General features: G+C 45.3%; 1 long non-coding RNA gene across 1 annotated transcript in view; it reads right to left on the bottom strand.

Annotated features, from left to right (window-relative positions):
• Positions 1–1021: 1021 nt before the first annotated feature.
• LOC106149485 overlaps positions 1022–3991 on the bottom strand; it is a 6888-nt gene continuing 3918 nt past the window's right edge. Inside the window, exon 3 of the long non-coding RNA XR_001235707.1 lies at positions 1022–1551. This is a non-coding gene — a long non-coding RNA (uncharacterized LOC106149485). The remainder of the gene's footprint in view (positions 1552–3991) is intronic.

The following is a 3991-nucleotide window of genomic DNA, read 5'->3' as shown; positions in this document are numbered from 1 at the left end:
CTAGGGCTGGAAATACTGTGGAGAATGGGATCAAGGAGTTTTCTATTTTCAGGTTTTGTTTCAATGTGAAACTGTATTAGTCAGTGTTGCATAGGTGCCATGACAAAACCACACACAACGACCCAGTTCTCAGGGGTTTAGCACAGTGAAAAATGTACTTTTGGCTGCATGTGAGGCTGTATACCTATAAACCCAGCAACCCCAGGAGGCTGAGGCAGAGCTGCAAGTTTGAGCCCAGCCTGGGCAACTCAACTATAGCAAGACTATCACAAATTTTTAAAAAAATAGTCTAGCGATGTAGGTCCGTGTGAAAGCCCTGGGTTCGATCCCCGTACTGGGAAAACAAAACAAAACGACTCTGCACGCGTCTCCTCCGGTTTGAACGGGTGAGAGGACAGGTGTGCCGCTCCGCGCAGTCACGTGCCCGGGCGCCCTCGACGTCCTGGGGTCCACAGAGCGCGCGCCCTCCGCCGCAGGCTGGGGAGAGAGCTGCGCGCCGGCCCCACGTCCCGGGCCCTGCTCCGTCCCGCGACACGCCACGGGGAGGGAGGGGCGGGAGTGGAGCTGAGCGCCCGGAAGGGGAAGGACCAGGCAGGGCGAGCCCAGGAAGGCCTCCCGAGCAGCGGAGAAGAGTGTGCGGGCGGGGCCGGGCCGACGCCGCGCTGCGCCGTAGTGGGGGAAGCGAGCTCGGAGCAAGGAGGTGTAGGGGAAAGAACCTCCCAACCTGAAAGATATCTGCGACGAGTTCGTGTTCTCTAAACTGGAAGAATGAGTTTTAGGACCCACGGAGGTTAAGAGCAGAATATATTTACTGGGGGAAAGAAAGCTTCTGTCCCAGAGAGGGACAGAAGGGGGCCGAGTGGGTTGCCCCGGAACCTGTCTCTTTTAGGGATTTTTATAGAGCAAATCCACGAGGTGAGGCAGGTCCAAGGTGGGAAACATGGGAAATCGCAAGGTGGGCATGAGATGGGACAAAACTATGGTCAGCCAATAAGATTACAGGGGTAATTGTTCAGGTAGAATTGATTAAATCAGGATCAAATGGGGGAGCAAGTCACATAGCAAGTGGGCATGAATACAGAACAGTGGTCTTTCCTTTGGATGGTTGGGTTATTGACTCTTCCTGGCTTTTTCAAGGTGATTGATGCCTATTTAGAATATCAATCCCTGATGTCCATCCCTGGGGAGGTGTGTGGGCGCATTTGTTTCATCTTTTGTCTTGAGGTCTGGCCCACAGTGGGAGTGCCTGCCTCTCCTGCAGTTGCAAGGTATCTGGTCTTCCACACTGGCTCCTTCGAGGGCCTGGCCCTGTCTGACTGCCTATAATATTTCTAATATTTCTATCTACTCGGTTGCCTACAACATTCCCCCCTCTGAAGAACTAACCCAAACTGCCCTGAGGGAAAACAGGCGGTGACCACTCTGGCTTCTTCAGGCTGAAGGAGGTCCTAGGTGTTGATTGGCAGTTGGGGATACTCTCCAGAGGGTCTGTCTAAAGGCCCTCGAGAGACACCAGGCGTTTTCATCTTGGGTAGGCGTATAGCTTTAAGTCTGGAGGAGACAAAGCCAAAGAAACAATTAAGTATGCATGGGCCAAATAATAAGATCAACAGGATTATTATGAATACAGTCAACAAAGATTTTTACCAAGAGGAGCCAAAAATGACTCCTCACAAAGACGATAAGGGTAAGGGCCAAAGAATTTCTGAGTCTGACATGTCATTGATCTGTCACCTAATATCTTTAACAGCTATTGTGATATTAGCAGAAGAATCAGGAATGTACACACAACAGTTAGTTTTTACAAGTGTGCAGGTGTCTCCCTGTGCTGCCGTTAGAATGTCTTAATGCCATCTGATTTTGGAGGATGGCCTGTTTTATTAATTTTACTTCTTTATTTAGAAGAGAGACCGTATAACCCTGTCATATAACCCTCCCCCTAGATAAGATCTGGTGGATCCCAGTAAAATGAATCCGAAAGTAATCTAGCACATTTATTAAAGGTTTTATCTGTATGATTAGCTGGGGTCTGGCATCCTCTAGGCAAGAACAAATTTTCCAAGAAATCAAAGCATGTATTATCAAAGCATGAGCATTAGAGCTGACACGTAAGTTTAGAAACTGTTTTTAAAGGATAGCAATTGTAGGGGCTGGGGATTTAGCTCAGTGGCAAAGCACCTGCCTGGCAAGCGCAAGGTCGTGAGTTCAGTTCCTGGTACCGGAGAAAAACTAAAAATAAATAAATAAATAAATAAAGGATAGCAATTGTTTGGGTTTTTTTTGTTTTTTTTTGGTTTTTCTCCGGTACCGGGAACCGAACTCACGACCTTGCACTTGCCAGGCAGGCGCTTTTTGCCGCTGAGCTAAATCCCCAGCCCCAAGGATAGCAATTGTAATCCACTGACTCTTAGACCCCTTTACTGATGGAGTCTAACATTTTGTCATAAGCTTCTCTAGCTTTAGTTAAAATTATCTCCAAAATTTTAATGGCTTATAAAAAACCAGGTTAACACCTTATTTTGACCAATGAAAAAAGCTCTCAAGTTTTTGTACATGAATAACAATATGTATTACATTTGTAAAAACCATTCTCAGCATCATTTTGATTAGTTGGCAACTTGAGTATATATTACTGTGTTTAGACAGGATAAAATCTCTCCAGGATGAGAGCTGGGCTTTTTAGGCATAACTAAAGGGAATGAGTGAAGAGAAAGTTATTCCAGTTACAGTTCACAATATGAGATATATGTTTTTAGTGATGGCTTTTATCAAGGTATAAAGACTAGAAGGAAGGTCAGGGTTGGAGAAGGACAGAGAGCTGTGCCAATGTCCAGCAATAGGCTGATTTCTTTTTCCTCTAGTCACGGTTCCTCAGGGCCCCTCTGTGGAGATGACAGTCTGACCAGCGGAGGAGGCAGTCCTGGCCCTTTAGTCTTTTTGGACCACCTGGCAAGATGAGTCTGAGCTCTGGGGCCTCTGCCTCAGAGTGCAGTCTGGCTTCTAGTGGCTGCCTTGGCAGTCAGGGCGTGGCTTGGGGGCCTCTTAAGGCAGTCCCCCTTAAGGCGGCCCTGGCTTTTGAAAACAGTAGCAGATGAACTTAGTCGCTGAGTTCTTCTTGGAACCCAGAGAATCAGACTTAGGGTCTGTTTTGGGGTTTTGTTTTGTTTTTTTTTTTTGAGCCACAACAAAGGCAGCCTCTTTTTGATCTCTTTGATTTCTCTCGCTGGTTTTCTCCCAGTCCCATTATAGAATACTAAGGAGGCAGTTTTTACTAAAGTATCAAGTGAGCTATCTCGAGCAAAAGCTATCTTTTGTAGCTTTTTTCTAGTAACTGGGGCTGACTGAGTAATGAGCTTATCTTTAAGAACAATTTGTCCCTCTACTGAATTAGGATCTAGGGAGGTATATTTTATCAGTGCCTCTAGTAAACGTTCTAAGAAAGCCAGGGGGTGTTCCTTTTTTTCTTGTTGAATTGCTGACAGTTTAAAATAATTGAATGGCCTAGCTCTTATCCTCCACAGACCTTCAAGAACACATGTCTGAAAATGCCTCCTATTCCAATCTCTCATATGGTTGCTAGGCCAGTAGGGGTCTTGGATAGGGACTGCTTGGGCTCCAGTGGGAACTGGCAGTCCCCCTTGCTGTCTATCTTCTGGCCTTCTAAACATTGGTAATATGATATTCATCACCAAATGCAATAGCAGCTTGTAATGCAGTTTGTCTCTCATTAGAGATTAATGTTTGATTTAAGATTAACATTACATTTTTCCAGCCTAACTTACAGATCTGAATAAATCCTCTAAAGATATCACTGTACTTGTCAGGGTCATCTGAAATTTTTCCTAGTTCTAGCTTGATCTGCTTTAAGTCATTGAGAGAAAGAGACGTGAACATAGGTAGTCTCATATGAACCATAATTATACCTTGAGCATAAATATGAATTATTTCTTAGTGTAAAGATGGTTTGAACATAACACAATTCCAATCATTT

The sequence above is a fragment of the Chinchilla lanigera genome, unplaced genomic scaffold (genome assembly GCF_000276665.1).
Source record: "Chinchilla lanigera isolate Chin_1 unplaced genomic scaffold, ChiLan1.0 scaffold00046, whole genome shotgun sequence".
NCBI lineage: Eukaryota > Metazoa > Chordata > Mammalia > Rodentia > Chinchillidae > Chinchilla > Chinchilla lanigera.
This window is presented reverse-complemented; position numbering and strand designations above follow the sequence as displayed.